The sequence below is a fragment of the Mus musculus genome, chromosome 3 (assembly GCF_000001635.26).
Source record: "Mus musculus strain C57BL/6J chromosome 3, GRCm38.p6 C57BL/6J".
NCBI lineage: Eukaryota > Metazoa > Chordata > Mammalia > Rodentia > Muridae > Mus > Mus musculus.
In genome coordinates, this window is record NC_000069.6 from 8,213,372 (window position 1) to 8,235,941 (window position 22,570).

The window sequence follows — 22,570 nt, forward strand, 5'->3', positions numbered from 1 at the left end:
AAAATTGTCTTGAGATGCTGCTGTAGCAAGCAATGTCGTCCCCCCCCCCTCCTTTGTTCACTGTTTTCAAAGCATGCACTCTTCTCATTGACTCAAAAAATCTCCATAGAAGTTAGTAATCAGTGCTTTGAAATTATCTCATTAACGTGAACAATAAAAGAAAATCCAAGAGTTAAGTTTCCAAGGCCAAAACTTAACAGTACCTTCATCTGCTTTACTTAAGTACTGGCTCTAGTTGTATTTTCACAGCTTGGAGGGGCTCTCTAACTCAAAGATAAGGTGTCCCACATGGGTTTCTAAATGTAGCATGTTGCCATGAGCCAACAATCTGAAACAAGACCATCCCTCAGTCCACTACAGTCAGGAGATCTGTGCTACAAATATATACAAGTACTGTCTGAAAGGCAAAGATACTCCGAGTTTGCTGATAATAAACTAAACATGCTACTCCAGACTAGCATCATGCACTTAAGAATTCATTGTGCTCCTGGACTCCTCTGAGTAAGATTTGGATTGTGTGTAAAACTCTTATACCTGTCCGTATCACTCAGTCAATGTAACCTCACCCTAAAAATCCTTGACAGAAGATGCTCTTTTATTCAACACTGTTGCCAACATATCAGTTGAAAAGAAAAATTACTGTTTTTTTGTTTTTGTTTTTTGTTTGTTTGTTTGTTTTTTGTTTTTGTTTGTTTGTTTGTTTGTTTTTCAAACTGTTCCTGAGGTGGAGAACAGTGGCTGCTCGGAGCAACTTCTCGACTTCAGGATTGGCAGGCTGGTTGGCCGAGTGGCGCCAACGAGGCCAGGGAGGCTGTGGGGTCCCAAGCAAAGCCAGCGCAGCCTATGGCCCCAGTGTAGAGCCAGATCCTCTGCTGTCCCCGCTGACTGCTCCCCTCGCATGCAGTTCCGGCTGCGGAGGTGAAACTTTTGGGTTGTAGCTGCTGCCACCATCACCACCATGGATGAACAAGAAGCATTAGATTCAAACACGAAGGACCTGGTGGCTCTCCAGATGAGCGGACCTCCCCGGGTGTCTGGATATGAGACCACAAAGAACAAGGACACAGGTCACCCAAACAGGCAGAGTGATGTCAGAATCAAGTGTCAACACAATGGGGAGAGACAAATTATAACAGTCTGGCCTATAAAATATGAAGATGTGGTGCACAGGGTGATAAGAGTCTTTGGGCAGCCTCTTGATTTGCATTATATGGATAAAGAGCTCTCCATCCTGTTGAAAAGCCAAGATGATCTCGACAAAGCAATTGACATTTTGGATAGAAACTCAATTATGAAAAGACTTACGATACTACTGTTATCCCAAGACAGAAACCACACTAGTTCCTCTCCCTACCTAGAGTGCCCAGGCAGGAGTCTGCAGGGAATATAAATACCATCTACTAAGCCCCTGAGCCCAGAAGCAGGCACCTGTCCGCACCCAGAATCCTGGTCGAAGCTCTCCTCCCCCTGGTTATGTACCTGAGCGAAAACAAACAGCACATTGCCGGCAGGGATCATATATGAGCATCAACAGTAAAGGTGAATTCATCCCAGAGACCAGCAAACAGTGTATGCTAGATCCCCTGAGCGGTGCCAAAAATTCCTTCTCAGAAAGCTGCCAATACTTGGACAGGTCAGTAGACAGCCCATTCTTCAGGAAATCACAAATGTCCTGAGCCCAGAGCTTCCCAGACAACGGAAAGAAATGCTCAGATCGGGAGACCCAGCTCTATGATAAAGGAGATAAAGGCGGAACTTATCCCAGGCGTTACCACGCGTCTGTGCATCACAAAGACTACACTGATGTCAGAAGAACATTTCCCCGAATAGAATAAGACGACATCAAGGCAACCTATTCACTCTAGTGCCCTCAAGTCGCTCCTTGAGTACAAATGGTGAGAACATGGGTGTAGCTGTGCAATTCCTGGACTCCCATGGGCGCCTATAGAGTACAGAGATGAACGCCCTTACTGTGCAGGAAAGGAATGTGCTAACTAAAACTCCTAGTGTTCACATTAATTGTCGTGGGGTTGGGGAGCGCCTGGGTCAAGGTGTCTTCAGCAGGGTCTACTTGTGCTGATGTGGATACAGGCCGTGAACTTGCTTCTAAGCAGGTCCAGTTTGATGCAGATAGTCCTCAGACAAGCAAGGAGGTGAGTGCTCTGGTGTGTGTGTTCCAGTTGCTGAAGAACTTGCAACATGAACACATTGTGCAGTACTATGGCTGCCTACAGGACCGTGCTGAGAAGACACTCACCATTTTTATGGAATATATGCTAGGGCGCACAGTAAAAGACCAGACCAGGTCTTCTGAGCTCTGACAGAGAGTGTGACCTGCAAGTATACTCAGCAGATTCTGGAGGGCATGTCATACCTGCACAGCAACGTGATTGTGCATTGGGATATCAAGGGAGCCAATATCCTCCCGAGACTCAGCTGGGAATGTGAAGCTTGGGAATTTTGTCTACAAACGTCTACAGACTATCTGCGTGTCAGGGACAGGCATGGCTCTGTCACTGGCACACCCTACTGGATACGTCCTAAAGTCATCAGTGGCGAGGGCTATGGAAGGCAGATAGATGTGTGGAGCCTCGTCTATACTGAGGTGGAGATGCTAACAGAGAAACCACCTTGGGCAGAGTATGAAGCTATGGCTGTCATTTTTAAGACTGCCACCCAGCCTACCAGTCCTCAGCCACCCTCTCACATCTCAGAACACGGCAGGTACTTCCTGAGGCACATATTCATGGAAGGTCATCAGAGACCCTCAGCTGAGGAACTGCTCACACACTGCTTTGCACAGCTACTGTACTGAGCACTCAAGGCTATGAAGCTGCCAGCTGCTACCTGCTGCTGTCAGGCTCAGTGAAGTTGCTGCTTCTTCCAGGCAAGGCTATGGGCCAGTGGAGCGTCAGTCCAGCCATTGTTTGCTTGTGCCCCATATGGCATTGGGACTCAAAGCCAGGATGGGATAGCTCTGGCATCAAGACTGGGAGCTCCAGCCTGTAAGACCCAAGAGCTTAGCATCCTAAGCTCAGGATGGAGGGAAGGGCTGGGAACAGTATGCAAGACTGCCATGGGTCCTGCCTGCCCTCAGATGTGTCCTAACACTGCTGACAGCACTGAAGTCTTCTCACTGTGTCCTGGATTTCCTGGATGGTTTGAGTTAGGATTTTTTAGCATTTTGCATTTTTTTTGTTGTGTCAATGTTTGCTATGGTATCTTCTGTGCCTGAGATTCTCCCTTCTATCTCTTGTATTCTCTTGCTGATGCTTGTGTCTATGCTTCGTGATCTCTTTCCTAGGTTTTCTATCTCCAGAGTTGTCTCCCTTTATGATTTCTTTATTGTTTCTACTTCAATTTTTAGATCCAGGATGGTTTTGTTCAATTCTCTCATGTTTGGTTGTGTTTTCCAGTAAATCTGTAAGGGATTTTTGTGTTTCCTCTTTAAGAGCTTCTACCTGCTTGTCTGTGTTTTCCTGTATTTCTTCAGGGGAGTTATTAATATCCTTCTTAAAATCCTCTACCAGCATCGTGAGATAAGATTTTAAATCTGAATCTTGCGTTTCCAGTGTGTGTTGTGGAATCCAGGACTTGCTGTGGTGTGAGAAGTGGGCTCTGATGATGCCAAGTTGCCTTGCTTTCTGTTGGTAAGACTCCTGCATTTGCCTTTCACCATCTGGTAATCTCTGGTGTTAGATGTTCTTGCTCTCTCTGTCTGAAACTTGTTCCTCCTGTGAGTCTGTAAGCCTGTGTCAGCACTCCTGGGAGACCAGCTATCTCCTGGCAAGACCAGTGCACAGAGGACTGTGGAACAGCCCCACCTCCTAGCTACAGATGTAGGCATGTAGGACCCTGTCCTAGAAGCTCTGTCTCTAGCCTGTGCACTCCTGAGTGGACCTGCCTTAGAGACACCAGAGAGAAAATAACTATCTCATCTGAGTCCCAGGGTCAGAGCACTCCCTGGAGGCAAGCTCTCCTCTGGCAGGGAAGGTGCACAGAGGGCTGAGGATCAGCTCCACCTCCTGGCTGCAGATGTAGGCCCATAGGACCTGGTCCCTGAAGTGCCTTTGCCTCTGTGGCCTGTGTTCTCCTGAGTGGACTCCCCTTAGAGAGACACTGGAGACAAAATGGCAATCTCCCCTGAGTCCAAGTCCCCGGGTCAGAGCACTCCCAGGAGACAAGTTCAACTCTGGCAGGGAAGGTGCACAGAGGACTCGCAAAAATATGTTTTAAGATAAATAAGATTCCTGACACAGAAAAGCTTACAAATAGTGTGGAAGAGAAATCCATAAACTAACAATTACATTAACAATAAAAAATTGCTCTAACACACTTATGTAAGTCATGTGTAGGCCCTAGTTGTTTTGTTTGTCTTATTTTGTTTTGTTGCTTGAGTGACTTTTCATGACTGCTTTTGTTTCATTTGTTTAAATTGCTTATATGATTTTCATTTAGCTTTGGTATGTGGGATATATTGAGAAAATTGTCTATTTCTTTTACATTTTCCAATTAACTGGCATCCTCAGAACTATATCATCTTTTCCTAGTTAAATAGAATATGTATAGTAAGAAAAAAAATTCCTGGTTATCTCCAAAGGTTTCAGCAAGGCCAGTTTCTGTGTGATAAGCTATACCAGGATGGGAAAATTCTACTCACAAAAATATATCACTTCAGCTAATACTTTAATGATGAGGTAGATTATTTCACATTTGTCTCAAATTTCCTTTCCAAAAATAATGACTAGAGAATATTTTAGAGGTATTTTATTTTATAAGTATCTAGACAGGAAAAGCATTGTGTATTTTAAATAAGTAGAAAATTGAGAAAATTACAAATCATATTTATAAAAATATAAGAATTTGTAAAACAATATTATAGGTGAATGACTTTAATAATACAGAGATCAAAACATTTGAGGAAGATGCCTTTAACCATCTTTCAGGTAATATTTCTTGATGACTCAAGATATCCAAATTCTTGACAATTGTCCCCATAATTATCCTAAAGTAGTTCTTTGAAATCTGCCAAAATGCTATCAAATGCCACATGAGTAGTATAAGACACTGGCTAGCCTTAACTTACTGGAGACCCCCACCCCCACCCTGAATCAACAACACAGATCTAGGGATGGATGCAAAAGCAAGAGGAATTATATTGTTCCAATATGCTTGGGTCGTCCTGCACATGAAGGAGAGAGAGAATGACCAAGAGTCGCCCATTCAGTGAGTTTTTATACAGTTTTCAGAGCAGTAGCCATTAGGCTACTAATGACTGGAAGAACAGTGTAACTTTTAAACTGATTAGGCTTAAGGGAGTGAGGTGCCAAGGGCTTTCCTTGTCTGTAGGTGGCCAACAGTCAGTCTGCTCTGCGAAATGTATCTACATACTCTGTGCTTCCCCCACCCACAGGTGGCTGATGGTTGGTCTCCTCTCCCCGTGGTCTGGAGGGGAGGGGTGCCTAAGTACTCCTTGACCTTTCTCTTCCAGAAGGGGAGGGACCTGGTGGAATTTTCCAAAGTTTCTGAGCTGACCGCTTCAGTTAAATTCCAATAAGTAATTTTTTTTCCATTTTTTATTAGGTATTTAGCTCATTTACATTTCCAATGCTATACCAAAAGTCCCCCATACCCACCCACCCCCACTCCCCTACCCACCCACTCCCCTTTTTTGGCCCTGGCGTTCCCCTGTACTGGGGCATATAAAGTTAGCGTGTCCAATGGGCCTCTCTTTCCGGTGATGGCCGCCTAGGCCATCTTTTGATACATATGCAGCTAGAGTCAAGAGCTCCGGGGTACTGGTTAGTTCATAATGTTGTTCCACCTATAGGGTTGCAGATCCCTTTAGCTTCTTGGGTACTTTCTCTAGCTCCTTCATTGGGGGCCATGTGATCCATCCAGTAGCCGACTGTGAGCATCCACTTCTATGTTTGCTAGGCCCAGGCATACTCTGACAAGAGACAGCTATATCAGGGTCCTTTCAGCATAATCTTGCTAGTGTATGCAATGGTGTCAGCATTTGGAAGCTGATTATAGGATGGATCCCCGGATATGGCAGTCTCTACATGGTCCATCCTTTTATCTCAGCTCCAAACTTTGTCTCTGTACCTCCTTCCAAGGGTGTTTTGTTCCCACTTCTAAGGAGGGGCATAGTGTCCACACTTCAGTCTTCATTTTTCTTGAGTTTCATGTGTTTAGGAAATTGTATCTTATATCTTGGATATCCTAGGTTTTGGGCTAATATTTTTAAGCATAAAACCTACTCAAAAAAATACAGCTTATAAAAAGTAAAAATAGATTTTGTTTACTTGCACAAAATTACCTGAATTTATAGTCACTTCCATATAAATAATAAAATATTACTATGAAGCATTAATAATAATCATTTTATTATCATATAATACTTCAATAAGGAGCTATTTATTTTTTCCAATAACTTATTTTTTCACTTTATATCCCTATCATAGCTCCCATTCCCATCTCTCTTCCCAGTCCCACCCTTGAAAATCCCTTCTTCCCATTGTCTGCTCCACTCTACCTTGGGAAATCTAATCCCAGCAGGACTAGGTACATCCTCCCCACTGGGGCCCAACCAGGCAGTCGAGGTAAGGGGAGAGAGATCCAATGGCAGGGAACATAGACCACAATAGTCCCCTAAACACTTATTTAGGGGACCCACATGAAAACAAAGCTTCACATTTGCTACAAGTGTACAGGAGGGTCTAGGGCCAGCTCCTGCATGCTCCTGTTGGTGACCCAGGTTCTATAGGTTAGTTAATTCTCTAGGTCTTCTTGTGGTGTCCTTGACCCCTCAGGCTTGTTCATTTCTACCTCCTACTCTTCCACAAGACTCTCCAAGATCTGCCTGAAGTTTTGCTGTAGGTCTCAGTATCTGTCTCCATCTGTTGTTGGATAAAGCCTCTCAGCAGACAATTAGGCTAGGTTCCTTTCTTCAAGCAAATGAAATAATCATAAGATCATTTTATTGGAGTGGTGGAATGTGAGAGGAAACCTGCTTAGGTTGAGCTAAGGTTTGAAGCCCTGGGAACCCTGAAGGGATGGTAGGAACAGACAATACAATTTTAAGACAAGAGATCCTACACTACTGGCAACTGATCCCTGGGCACCAGCTCTTACGCATAGGAGTACATCTCACACATTTATCACCAAACAGACCTAAAAGTGGGAGGACCCTGATGGAGCTACCCACCTCATATGCCCCCTGGTAACTCAAGTAGCCACCAGTCTTCTAGTGAGAGATATCTTATAAGCCCTAGAGGTAGTATTTACCACCCAACCATAAAGAGACCACATCAAAATAGAGGACGTTACCTATAAAGAAAGTTATGTCCAAGGAGACCCTAAAAACTCTTCCAAATCACCCTCAATTCTAGGATCCACTATTAGATTTGATATTGCCCACCTTGATTGGCTCTCCAATGTAGCCTTCTGTGTCCCACAGTGGCCTCTATCAAGTGAGAAGCTTAGAGCCCTTACACAGTTGGTAGAAGAACAGCTTCTGTTACAACACATCTGCCCCCTCCTGCAGTCCATGGAACACCCTGTGTCCACTATAACGAAAGAGCTCAAGGGGGTGGAGACAATTACAAGATTTTAGGGCAATTAACAAAACGTTGAGAGTCTGTTGGGGCCTTATCTTTATCTTGTCCCTGGGCCATTACTTATTTTACTATTATTTCTAACTCCTGCTTTTAAGAGATTTGTTTTTCTGTTCCCAGAGCATAGTTAAGAAATCTTGCTGTTGGAACCTTCCAGCCATGAGACGTTGTAGTTACGACCTTCCTTAAGACACCTTGTGGTTAGAACTTTCCTTTTATTCAGCTGGTTGCTAAGCACTTTCCATCTACCCTGTCATGTACTTGAGCAATGAATTCCACTTTGTAATTGTGGTTTGCAGCTTTATAAGCTGAGTGGTTTTTTTGTTTTTGTTTTTGTTTTTGTTTTTGTTTTTAATAAATGAGGCTTAACAGATCTCAGTCTGGTTTCCTTCCTTCGCGTCCCTCATTCAATCCACTCTCACTCCTTAGGCATTCTCAGTACTTTCCATTAACAACTCTGGCCCAGTCTAATATGAATGGACTGTAATCCCACAGGGAATGGCTAACAGTCCAACCATTTGTCTGGAGGCTGTAGCCACTGCCTTAAAACATATTGCTTCTCCTGGCTTGCTCAGTTTGCTCTCCTATAGAACCCAAGGCTACCATCCTAGGGATGGCACTACCCACAATGGGCTAGGCCCTGCCCCCTTGATCACTAATTGAGAAAATGCCTTACAAATGGATCTCATGGAGGCATTTTTTCAACTGAGGCTCCTTTCTCTGTGATAACTCCAGCTTGTGTCAAGTTGATACACACAACCAGCCAGTATACAAGATCTCCCTTGCCTCAATACACCCCCTCAAGCCTACCCTTTCTTTCCCTCAAAAATTAACTCTTGCCTCCCTCTAGAGTTTTTTGGGTAACCATAATTAGCTTCGACCTGAATACCCCTTCCCACAAGCACCCTTCAACCCCTGTTTAACCTCCTAAAAGGAGAAAAAGGGCCCTCCTCCTTAAGAACACTGTCCCCGGAAGCAATCCAAGCTCTAAATTCTGCCAATGCAGCTCTAAAAAATATGGCTTTTGCTAGGTATGACACAATAATACCCATAGAGCTCCTTGTCTTTAATTCCTCCCCTACACTTGTGGGAGCCCTTTACCAATCCCAGGGGGTGCTACACACCCCAATGGGTGGTACACTAGATTTTAAGTGAGATGGATGCACTTGCTAGTATGATTTGAAATGGCAGGGATAGAGTCCTACAAACCCTAGGAAAAGAACCTGAAATTCTTGTCACCTCCCTTCTCCCTCTCAAATATTCAATGGCTAATCAAAAATCACTCGTACTTTGCTATCAGCTTACTAGGATTCCCAGGAAAAACTGATGCCCATTATCCTGATGAAAATGGGCCTCTTCCCTCCCTCTGTTGTGGTGGCTGCCCCTAAACTATTTTCACAAAAGCCCATAGTGGGATCCCCTTAATATTTACCAATGGGGGAAGGAAAGAAACTGTAGAAGTAATATACCACTACCCTGAAGATAAACCCCCTATTCTCTGATTGAGAGAGCTGTTCCATCACTTCCCCCAATATAAAGAATGACATGCCATCTATCTAGCTCTAAAAGAAGTCAAGGGCCCCTTTAACCTCTTTTTGGGTAGTGTATATGCTGTCAATTTGCTCCCTTGGCAAACTAGATGCCAACCCACTTTCCCCTCTACACATTACAGGTTTCCACTTTCTTACAGGAAAGAGCCTCCCCCACCTTCATCTAGCATGTCAGATATCACAGTCCCCTGCCAGGGCCAATATCTGAGGGAAATGCACTCACAGACAAAATTGTCCCAACAGAAACTTTCATAGCCTCCACTGAGCAAGCAGACCAATCATACACACAAAAATATAAAGGGATTTCATGCCTACTCCCCCTCCCCCTTGTTCAACTTCAAAGGATAATAAAAACATGCTCCTCTAGTGCATCTCTTATTACCACCTCAGCATTACAAACAATGTGCTTCAATCCTGAGGCATCAAATGCAAAGCCTTATGGCAAATTGATGTCACCCACATTCCTCAATTTGATAGACAGAAATGTTTTTGTGACCATAGATACATACTCGAATTTTATATGGGCTACAGCCCAAACAAGTGAAGACTCAAAAAAAAAGGTTAATCCACCATATGTTCTCCACCTTTACCATCATGGTCATCCCTCAACAGATAAAAACTCATAATGGCCCTGCCTTCACTAGCTCTCAACTCAAAACTTCTTGCACACACTGGGAAATTGCCCACCATACAGGGTTTCACCACAACCCTTAGGGCCAAGGAATAATAGAAAGAACACATCAAACCCTATTCCCAACTTCTAAAACAAAAGGCAACCACCTACTCCCCAATGTAAAATTATTGATGGCTCTGAGTATACTAAACCATATTTAACATCTATATAAACTCTAAACACCCTCCTATCTTTGACTATTGGCACACATTCAAGTTATCTCCCCTATCCTAGTATAATGGTATAGCCTTTGGATGGAATATGGAAGGGACCAGACCCTCTCTTTACAACCAAGAGGCTTGTGTTTTTTCACAGGACCAGCCTGGTTCCTGCCAGAAATGTCTGACACCACCCCAACCAAACAAGGAGATGGCCCACCTCTCACTGGAATATCAAGAGGAAGAGGAGGAGACAGAGGAATACCACATCCAGACAGACAGCAAGATCTACTGGAAGGATATTCGTGACCTGGTGACTGTTGCTATGTGCCCATCACAAGCTCCCTTCCCCTCTATTCTCTTGGCTGCTTTTGTAATTATTCATACTAACTCTGCTGCACAGCCTCTCCTTAGCCTTCCCAACACCTACCACTGGGATTCTTGATTAGGGAAACCTACAACAAATACAACAAAGTTATAGGAACTCAAGATTGCCCACTTGAAATATTTCAGACCAGGATTGGGATCCCCCTACACCCGGATTCTATCTCCACTACCCTCAGCCCTTTCCTCTACCTTCCTTGCTGAAACACAGGTAAATGTCTCCAGGAGGTCTCCACATACAAGGTTGCAGATATTAGACCTACCAAATGGAATCCACCAGTTGAGGCACCACTATGCTCACCAACCTTAAAACTCTCTTTCAGCTTTCCATCAGCAATGCATGGGCTGAACGTTGGCAAACTGGAGTTATGGGTAAACTCTACCCTAATGGCTATGCCAAATACCCCATAGCTGACCTAACATTTCTTCTGTGAGCTTGTTCCTACCTCCAAATCAGTCTTTATCCATGCTAATATTCTTCAACAGGAAAATCAAACTCAGAAGGAACTCTAAACTACCATCTCCTAGCTACAGTACACCCAATATACAGCTGACCTTCTTGAGTAAACCACCCACCCCAACTCCTCCCAGTGCTTTTTCTGTGCTTCTCTCTCCCAACCATTATTATCAGCCATTCCCATTAACATTTTCTTTCATGAACTCCATGGAGTCTTACCCACTAGGAAATCACAAGACATTCCTCTCTTCAACCTTTGCCTTGTGGAGCCCTCCTCAAAACCCCATCTTACATGTGCCCATGACAACACAATCACCAAATCAGTATGTGTTAACCTCTTGTTCTTCTCTGGTGCAAAAGCACTAACAGGTGTTTTTACAGCCTTCCCAAGGCTCCTGCACCCCCATGATACTTGTTTCCCAGGTTTATTTCTATGAACCTGAAAAACTCACCTTGCAAATGGGAGAAAGAAGAGAGAGAAAGAGAGAGAGAGGGAGGGAGGGGGAAGGGAGGGAGGGAGGGAGAGAGAGAGATATCCCGAGCTTTTGTCCCCGCCGGCAAGAACACACTCAGGACAACTGGAATCTTCTGCGGCAAAAGCTTTATTGCTTACTTCTTCAGGAGGAAGGAGAGTGAATGGCAAAACCCCGTCCCTTTTATGGAGAATTGTCCTCCGCCTCGGACGTGTCGCTCCCTAATTGGCTGCAGCCCATCGGCCGAGTTGTTGTCACGGGGAAGGCAGAGCACATGGAGTGGAAAACTACCCTGGCACATGTGCAGATTATTTGTTTACTACTTAGAACACAGGATGTCCGCGCCATCTTGTAATGGCGAATGTGAGGGCGGCTCCTCACATCTCCCCCTTTTCTTTTATTTAAGAGCAATAGGCCACCCAAATTGAGAGTGGAGATAGAGGTCAAATCCCCAATGTGCAAGTAGAGGAGCTTTACACAAAACCTCCTCATCACCCGGAGGGGCCTAGGTCCACTCCCGTGTCGTTTTTCTTGGGGGAAGGATACTTTGGACACTCAACCTTCATACTAGATGACATGTCCCCCTAGAGTGGGCTCATTTTATGCCGCAGAGCCTCTCTACTGCAGTGCTTAGCCATGCAACTCTCTTGGGCTGCTGAAGCACACTCACTCTATCCCGTGCAATGAGACTAGCCTCGTGGGGTGCAAGAGCTGAGTGGCCAGCAACCTATTGCTTAAGCATAGATAACCATATATCAGGGGAAGCACCATGTTCTAGTGCTGCAAGCGCCTGGGCAATAACCACCTTGTCTCTCCTAGTTTGGGCCTTAAGCTTACAGACCAACCAGAGCAGCAACACTAATCCACAGCAAAGTGTAGCTCCAAATAATCTCACCCCCACCCATTCTTTAAAGAAGGAAAATGCTGAGGAGATCCAATTGGGTAATCCTTTGGTCAGGGACAGGTCCAAGCGCGTGGAGTTGACCTGAATGATGGCAAGTCTCAATTCCCGAAGGGTCTGTTCAAATTCAGCCATCCAATTCTGTAACATATACTGAGAAAGACTTTTTGACAAATTAGCTGCCCTAGTAAATTTTTCATACTGAATGGAAGTAACGCATAATCCCGGAAACTTTTGTTCACATCCCAGCTGAGCTATTTGCCATAATACATCTAGTTGTTCCTGGACAAGATCTATGCGTTGATTAACCAGCATGAGACCTCCCTGTATCTTGACATTAGCTGAGGCCTGTTTATCCATGGCTGTGGTCACCGAGGCTGACAATATGTTAATGGTGTCAGTCGTCTGGACCTGTCCAGACAGAGCCAAGGCCGAGGCCGTAAGGGAGGTGGAAACGGCCACTGTAGCGACAATGCTAACAATAATGGCCGATATCTCAAAATCCCTTTTTTGTCTGAACAAGGCCAAGGTTCCCGGCGTATCAAAAGCGGGGGAATACTTGAGCATTATACATCACCGGCATTGGGAGTGGAAATGTCGACATTATCCCCCAACGCTGCTCTCCCTTTGTTGTTGTCGCCCTGGACATCACCAAGACGAGGGACATCAGTACTCCCTTGGTCAATCTGGATTTTTCGGGTGAGTCTTTCTGGTATCCAAAATGGGTTGTCTTCATTCTGTGGAAAAACACAAACAGCTCCCCTGGATCTTATTAAAATAGGATCCGGTCCTTTCCATTTGTTACTTAAAACATCTTTCCATTTAACTGTCTCTTTGGGTCTATCTGGCTCTCAACAATGACGTTCAGCCGCAGTATGGCCATGAGCATCAAGATTTAAAAAATTGAGTGTAAAGTGTGCCACAGACACAGACACTCTTGGTACTCAGGGTAGAGCTTCCTCGACTCCCCCTTTCTGTTTTATTAGATAGGATTTGAGGGTGCAATGTGCACGCTCAACAATACCCTGTCCTTGAGGGTTGTATGGAAGTCCAGTCAGGTGGGTCACGTCCATCTGACGGCAGAACTGCTGGAATTTTTGAGATGTATAAGCTGGTCCATTATCAGTCTTAAGGAGTTTGGGTTTCCCCCAAGCACTCCATGCCTCAAGGCAATGTTGAATGACATGTGAGGCCTTTTCTCCAGTTAAAGGAGAGGCAAACATGATGCCAGAGCATGTGTCAATGGACACATGGAGATATTGAAGTTTTCCAAAGGAAGAAACATGTGTAACATCCATTTGCCATACCTGTAGAGGTCGAATACCGCGTGGGTTAATTCCCACATGAGGAACTGGCAAGAACTCACAGCAGCTTTGACATTGAGTAACAATGTCACGGGCTTCTTTTCTGGTCAAGGAGAAATGACAGCATAATGTTTCAGCCGTCACATAAAACTTGTTATGAAAATTTCTTGCAGCCTCTACCGGGGATGATAGGGCAGCAGCCACCACTTTAGTGACCTTATCTGCCAAATCATTTCCCAGAGCCATGGGGCCAGGTAGGCCTGAATGGGCTCTAACATGAGTAATATAAACAGGAAATCTTCTAGATAACAAAACTAATTATATCTGCTGAAAAATATTGGCAACTTTACTGGAAGGCTTAATCACTCCAGCCACTTCTAAAAGATTTACTGCATTAATCACATAACAGGAATCTGACACAATATTAAGGGGTTTTAAAAAGGTTTTTAAAACTTTTAAAACGACTAAACATTCTACCACTTGAGGTGAATTTTCATTATATTGTTTGGATACTACTTTACCATTAGCCACATAGGCACCTATGCCAGTTTTTGATCCATCAGTATATACCACAACCCCATTTTTAAGTGGGTTTCTTACTGTTATTTGTGGAAACACAACAGACTGATTTTGGGCAAACTGTAAAATTGGATGGGGCATTCTCATTGGACAAAATAAGGCCCAAATGCTGCATAATATCCCTTCCCCAGAGGTTGACTGGGAGTGGAAGCACATAAGGTATGAATTTCCCTTGCTGCCCCTCAGAGGATTCCCATGTCAAGGCAACTGAGCTTATAGTGGGACATGATTGATATCCTAGGCCCTGTAATGAATGAGATGACTCTGTGGTGGGCCATGCTTTGGGCCACCAATGTGTAGAGATTATACTTTTATCTGCTCCGGTATCAAGGATGCCTTCAAACTCTTTGCCGTTGATCTTAAGGCGGAGCTTAGGTCTATCATTCAAAGATACAACCAAATAGGCAGAATCATTTCCGGAGGAGCCCATTTTCTTTATCTCAGGTCCAGCAGATTTCTCCCTGGTATTATCAGGGAGGAGCAGCAGCTGAGCTATCTTATCTCCTTTACTAATAGAAAAAACGCCCTTAGGGCTTGAGCACAGGACCTGTATTTCAGGGGAATGTTGATAATCCATAACTCCAGGGTGGACTACTAAGCCATGCAAGGTGAGTGAACCCTGGCCGAGAATAAGGCCCATGGTTCCAGGGGGCAAGGATGGTATAGGCTCCACCAGCACTGGCTGAATACTCATCTGAGGCATTAGTAGGAAGTCGGAGGTGGCACGCAGGTCCACCCTTGTGGGTCTTCCTGGGTTGCCTCTCTGACTGCTTCCTGGGTCCTGACAAACCGGTTCCCATATCTTTGAGGGCCCTGGGACCAAGGGCCCGATGGCCCATTTTTTGACACATCAGCTGGTTGGTTATCAGGCGGGGGAAGGAGTCTGCCCTTTATATCCCTCACAGACACTGGTCGGCTCTATGATAGCCCTTGCCACACTTAGAGCAAAGAGTGAGGGTCCCCCCCTTTTGTCTGGAGCTCTGCAATCTTTCTTAAGATGCCCAAGCTTCCCGCAGTTAAAACATGTCCTCCGATCATTTCTGCCCATGGAGCGTTTTTGGTATTAGAGGATGGCGGCCGCTAAGCCTGCATTGGTGAGAGGTCCCCCTAGCTCTCGACAAACCCTGAGCCAGTCTTGTAAGCCTTTGTTCTTTCTTGGGGCTATGGCCGCTTGGCACTCCTGTGTGGCTTGCTCATAAATGAGCTGTTCTACCAGAGGTGCGGCTTGCTCTGAATCTCCAAAAATATGCCCTGCTGCCTCTGTCATTCTGGCCACAAAATCTGAGAAGGACTCCTGTGCACCTTGAGTAATCTTGGTCAAATGCCCACTTGCCTCTCCCTTCTTAGGTAGTGCTTTCCACGCCTTAACAGCGGCAGCTGAGATCTGAGCATATGCTCCCCAATGATAATTTGTTTGGTTAGCAGCGTGTTGTCCCTGACCTGTAAGTAATTCAAAAGTCCACGTTCTCTGATCCCCTTCCATGGTGGCATTGGCCCTTGCCTGCGTCTGGCAGGAGTCCTGCCACAAGGCTTTCCACTCAAGATACATTCTCATACTGGGGGCTGCAGCTTTTACTACAGTCTGCCAATCACCAGGAATAATAGCTTGATTCGCAAGCCTTTCGACTTGTGCTATAGTGAAATTAGCACTGACTCCATAATTGCGGACTGCTTCTGCAAGCTCCTTAATCTGTATATACTCTACTGGAGTGTGAACATGCCCTCCCTCAGCTCCTTCAAAGACCGGAAATGCCTGTTGCATTTTCCTTTGTTCCTCTCTTGGAATGAACAAGTCTGCGAACTGTCTCTCTGCGCAGGGCTGATGCACTATGTAGGGCGGGGGCTCCGCATAGAGCAGAGGTGCACTATGACCTTGAAGCCGACTGCCCGAAGGCTGAGCAGCAAGCTGGCCTTCGCCAGCAGCTTTTGGCTTTTTTCTTGACTGATTAGCTCGCATTTTATCTGGCTGGTACTTTTCTCTCTCATAACAAGCTGCTTCCTCCTCCAAGTCTGTTTCCTCAGAGGGGCTAAGTTCTTTATCTGAGTCAGAGCTACTAAGAGCTAGCTCCTTAAACTCATCTAGTGACGGGTATAGGCTCCTTCTCCTAGAAACCTCCGCTGATTGATCTTTTTTCTTTTGTTTTTTCTCCTCTTTCCTTCCAATCTCTCCCCAGGTATTCTTCCCTGACATTAACTTTTCCTTGGGTTCAAGACCTGTGGAAAGGCCTGTATACTTATTTGGTGTACCATGTTTCCTCTTTGCTCCTACTCTCTCTCCCTGCTTTACTTCTGATAGACTGTCTTGAATTTCATCCAGAATTTTCCGCCCTGCCTTAACCACTTGTTGACATGTGAAAAGGAACATAAAGACGTATAACACTGGAGAAAGTTCAAGGCCAGACATACCTCGTAAACCTGTAATGTGTCCCGCACTTCTGGTTCTGCCTCTCGAACGAGGGATCTCCCTTGCGCTGGTGTGATGGTAGTTCCCGGCTTTCTCGGCGCCACTTATCCCGAGCTTTTGTCCCCACCAGCAAGAACACACTCAGGACAACTGGAATCTTCTGTGGCAAAAGCTTTATTGCTTACTTCTTCAGGAGGAAGGAGAGCAAATGGCAAAACCCCGTTCCTTTTATGGAGAATTGTCCTCCGCCTCGGGCGTGTCGCTCCCTAATTGGCTGCAGCCTATCGGCCGAGTTGTTGTCACGAGGAAGGCAGAGCACATGGAGTGGAAAACTACCCCGGCACATGTGCAGATTATTTGTTTACTACTTAGAACACAGGATGTCAGCACCATCTTATAATGGCGAATGTGAGGGTGGCTCCTCACACACACACACACACACACACACACACACACACAGAGAGAGAGAGAGAGAGAGAGAGAGAGAGAGAGAGAGAGAAAGAGAGAGAGAGAGAGAGATCTTCATCTCTCTGCTCATTGGTTGGACTGGGCCTTGCTGTCTCACTGGGCATGACAGGAACCGTTGGAGTGGCCCATGTCCAAACACATCTGGCCAGTGTCTTCCAGGACAAGCTTGACCAGGCAATGGCCTCCACTGCAGACAGTGATGAATTTTTTCAATGTCAGATAACCTTCTTATCAGGAGTTGTACTCCAAAATGGGAAAGCCCTGGACTTGCTAACTGCTGAACAGAGAGAGACATGTGTTGTGCTCTGGAAGGAATGTTGCTTCTATGTCAATGAATTTGGGCTGGTAGAATAAGATGTACAAATGCTCAAAGAGTTCCGAGGACACCTCCAGGCGGGATATGCTTCCAACACACCTAATCCTTTGGTACTCTAACCCCTCCTTGGCCCCATACTAGCCATTGGAGCCTTGCTTCTTTTGGCACCCTGCCTTATCCAATTTCTAAAGCAGCAGATGAGTAGCATTGCAGAGATTACTACTAATCAGTTCTTAGTTCAATAATCAAACTGCTCCCAACATAGGAGACAGTTATTCTGATGACACCTTTCCTTTATAAAAAGAAAAGGGCCATAATTGGGGGGTAAACAGTGGGAAAAAACCTGGTAAGGTCCAACTAGAGCTTGAAGCCCCCGGGACCCTGATCGGGTGATAGGAGCTTTGTCTACTCCCAACTCCCTGTCATTTATCCACATCCCCCCATAGAGAGAATTGTGGCCATCAGTCATGTGGGGACAATGCCTACAGGTCCCTCCTGATGTAGGTGAGGCATCTCAAGCCAAGCCAATAGGAAGCATCTGCTGTCAGACACACTCCACCCCAAAACTGTATGTAAGATCCAGAAAGATCTTATATACAGAAAGAATACAAGAGGATTAGGCTACATTTTGTTTTGGAACTAAATCAAAACTTATAAATTATTCTCACTTCATATTACTTTTCATATTTAATTTGAAAAACAATTAAATGTAAATGATATGTTTTTATTTGGATACTTTGTGCTATGTATTTCTTTATTTCAAAACTTTTGATCTGGGTATAGTAGCATGCGTGTGGAATCCTAGAACAATGAACACTGAAGCAAGAGGCTGCCAGCAGTTCACAAACAGCCTAGACTACATAGCAAGATTCTGTCTCTAAAGAAAAAAAAAAGTACTTGTTTTGTTTTACATTTCTATTCTCTTTTAGTTTGGGCTATGGGAGTTAAATTTATTTGTCTATAACTTCTGTAGAAACTTAGATGGGCATGAGTTTAAAATTTTAACTTTATTTGTGATTCTAAGCATTCAATTATCTGTTGTTTCAAAACAATGCAATAAGTAGCATTTTTGGTTTTAGTTTCTTAAAGAGACTTACTGTTTTCTTTCTTTCTTCTTTTTTTTATCTTACAGGCTTCATTTTATTAATTTTTTCACAATTTTTATTAGATGTTTTCTTCATTTACATTTCAAATATCCCCTTTCCTAGTTTCCTCTCCAAAAATCCCCTATACCCTTCCCCCTCGCCCTGCTCCCCAACCCACTCACTCCCACTTCCTGGCTCTAGCATTCCCCTGTACTGGAGCATAGAATTTTATTTCTATAACTACTTGTTTACAATTTCACATATTCCCACAATATTACTAGTTTCTGTAGTATAATTCAACCAATAAAGGTTTGTATCTTTTAAAAACTCATTCCACCATACAGACTCTTTTTAATATAATTTTATATGATTAGTTTTAACACCAAATTTTTATTATTATTTAAGTAATCCTAGTGGCTTGGACTATTAAACATTTATCAAAGCCCCCTTTATCTTTAATTCTTATAATATAAAGTTGTTAGGTTTCTTTTCACCTATATTTTTAGATTATAAACTTTCTATTCCATTGTGATTATTTTTAAAGATTTTTTTAAAGACCATCTAAGGCAGCCTTTGATATATTATTATGATCATCATTTTTATTGTAAAACCCTATTGTAGATTCTGTATAGTAGCACTGCTGAAGGGAATTTCAGTAAATGCAAATACTTTGGAGGATTTTATTTCAACACACCTCTTCAACATTCACAAAAATCATTTTGGCTATTTAAAGATAGCAATGAATATTGTTTTCTAAAAACTAGTCTTGTCTAGAAGTCTAATATAAATATAAATTGGACTTATTTTTAATACACATTGATGTTTACACATTATATAATTACCTACTGAATATAACTATATATGAAAAATTTTCACATATTACTTTAGCTATGACATCTTTCTTTCAGAAATATTGTGCCGTTATCATTTACTATGGATTTTGGCCCTAAGTTCTTCTATCTCTTTAATATATCTATTACATTTGACTCATTCCCCAAGAGTTATACAATTTTGTATACCTTATGTCTGAGCTATGCAGATATATGCCAGTAAACCTTTTGTATCTTGAATTTGATCTAATATTCCTATTTACCGCACTTGAAATTCTATCCATTTTTTCTTGAATTTTTCTTGAATTCCCCTGATCTTATGATCTACTAATAGTTGTATCATTTTTTATTTATATTATTTTTGTTCAAATAAAAATGCTGAAGCTTCTGGGCAGTAGTGATGTATGCCTTTAATCCCAGCACTTGGGAAGCAGAGGCAGGCTGATTTCTGAGTTCACGGCCAGCCTGGTCTACAGAGTGAGTTCCAGGACAGCCAGGGCTGTACAGAGAAACCCTGTCTCGAAGAAACCAAAAAAAAAAAAAAAAAAAAAAAAAAAAGTGCTGAAGGTTTTGCTTGTAGAAAAAGTTCACTTGTGAGGAATAATCCTTTTGACATTAGAACAATGGCTCTTGTTGCTTACGTTATAGTCCCAACAGAGTCCTACCATTTTTCACTATCTCTCCATTTTGTTGCTTTATTTAAAAAGATTCTTCTACTTCATCAAAGTGTTGTCATATGAGAGGCCTCAGATGGCAAAAAATTGTCTTGATTTTACTACAGCATTATATAAAGTTTTCAACTATTACACTGTGGGATCAGAAATGCAATATTAAGGAGATGCTATGAGACTACAAATTCAAACTACATTTTATCAACGATTCCTTTGGTTTGGGTTTTGATAAAGTGTCAGAAAACAGCTCACAAGCAAATCCTGCCCTAGTGTCTGTCCCTCTCTGTGTTTCCTTTGGCTTTGTTTTCTCTGCCATACAGCCATGCTTACTTACATGAATTGTCTAGGACATACTTCAATACACAGTAACAGAAATAAGAACTTGCAACAGAAGCCTATGTCCATCAAAAATGTTTATTATATGACCCTTTATAGCTGAAGTTTACTAAACATAACTGTCCCCAGACCTAGGAGTGTTAAGGAAACCTGACTTCCTTTCCACTTTTATTGTCATCCATAAATAATGTGCCCTCTTCAGTGAGATACCAGAGGAGAATAGAGCATCAAGAACTATTCACTTACATCTTGTCATCAAGGCATCTATGTGAGAGTTGATAGATAAAACCATGGATAGTGAGTTAAATTTGATTTTGCTATAAATGATATGAAATTGAAATTATCTTATATCCTGGATGTTTCTTGGCTGAATTGGTCAATTCTACATCCAAAGTACAAAATGACATACATAACTATTTACAGATTATATAAAACACTAGGTCTCATGTAGTAAGAGACAGAATAGCTCATTCATAGAGAAACAGATGCAAATATTTTTTTTCTTCACAAAACCAGCAAGTCCTCAGCTCAAACTGCATTGGATGATGATGGAATCTATATTTTATAACATTTATCCCAAGCCAGAAGATACCCTGTCTGCATCCATTGTAGTTATGCATTTCTATCATTTTCTGCTGACCTGTCTTCTTCTCTGAGATGCATAGATTCCCCAAGGTGTAGACTTTCAGAATCTCAACCATTATAACCAAAACTACAGCTTCCAGAATGAAGTTACATCATATCATCTTTTACAGCAGTCAGCTGCCATCATCTAGAAGTAGGCCCTGGCATTTTCCTGACTACATTTGACCAATGATATGAATGGGATGATTGTCTTGCTCTTGTATGTGGTATAGAGCTGTAAGAGAAAAAAAAAAACTGCCATGAAGACTTCCTATGTCCATCTTCTTGCTAAAACATCTATATTTATATCAAAGAGCTTGTGCAGCTACATGAACATTTTCACATTCATTCTGAAAAAGATGATAAAGAAATCTTTTTGGTAACAAGATTTGAGTATTAAGCTTCTGGCCTACTTTCATCTTTTTGATTAGGAGAAAATATAGCTTCCCGAAACCCTTGGCTCACCAGAAATAACCAATAAGAGAAAGCAAATGATAGTAGAATCTCCAATTCAAAACAAGGAGAATGAGAAACTGACTATGGTTTGTTATTCTAAACCATACATATATGTATATGTCTGTATATATGCCCATATACTGTCAGTCAGTCAGTAAGAGCAATAAAAAAGGCAAAATCCAAAATGAAAACCACATGCTCCATCCACAGATACAAGTACATTTCTTAATTTCTTAATGTTCCTGCTGCATTCTTCTGCCTTGCACACACACCAAAAGCCTGCTTTCTTTCTGAATATCAGGCTGGACATGAATGGTATAAGACAGGCCATGGAGAGAAACAACTTTAAGTTGCTGAAGTTTTTACCACTTTGTTTTCAGAAGAAAGCAATGCTCTCTTAAAAATCTATTAGGCATGCTGTACTTGGCCTCTAATCCACAATTAAGATTTTGATTATATATGATCTCTAAATGTAAAAGTGTACATTCCTGGTGATATATTTCTGACTTTCCCTTCCCTGATGGTCATATATCAGTCATTCCTACCTTGAAAACAATTACTTTCACTAGGAGGCATCATAAATCATCTGATCTTTACTGCAGAACTGGCTGGTTCCCAAACAGAATGACTAAGACCCTAGAATTAATCCCAGTATTGTTACCTGAGAATTCTGCCTGAATGTTCCTACTTGAATCAGCTTGAGTAATATACATACAGAATTTGACTTTTCTAATTATCAGTGAATTTTATTAGAATTCAAAGACACAAATAACTTTCTTTAAAGTCACTGTTTCTTTTTTTTTATATAAATAGTTTAGACCAGCAATATTTTTAAAGATTTGTTAGTATTTATTCACATGAATGTTGGTGTCTACCTTAGGTTATGTGAGCCCACGGAGGTCAGAAGGGAGTGTCAGATTTCTTTTTTCTTAATTTAATTTTAATTAGGTATTTTCTTCATTTACATTTCCAATGCTATCCCAATAGTCCCCCATACCCTCCCCCGCCCCACTCCCCCACCCACCCACTCCCACTTCTTGGCCCTGGCATCCCTCTGTACTGAGGCATATAAAGTTTGCAAGATCAATGGGCCTCTCTTTCCACTAATGGCCTACTAGGCAATCTTCTGATACATATGCAGCTAGAGACACAAGCTCCAGGGGGTACTGGTTAGTTCATATTATTGTTCCAGCTATAGGGTTGCAGACCCCTTTAGCTCCTTGGGTACTTTCTCTAGCTCCTCCATTGGGGGTCCCATGATCCATCCAATAGCTGACTGTAG

The 22,570-nt window shown here is 42.9% G+C and overlaps 1 pseudogene; it reads left to right on the top strand.

Moving 5' to 3' along the window:
• Positions 1-758: 758 nt before the first annotated feature.
• On the top strand, positions 759-3,010 carry Gm7103 (predicted gene 7103; annotated as a pseudogene).
• Positions 3,011-22,570: the final 19,560 nt, after the last annotated feature.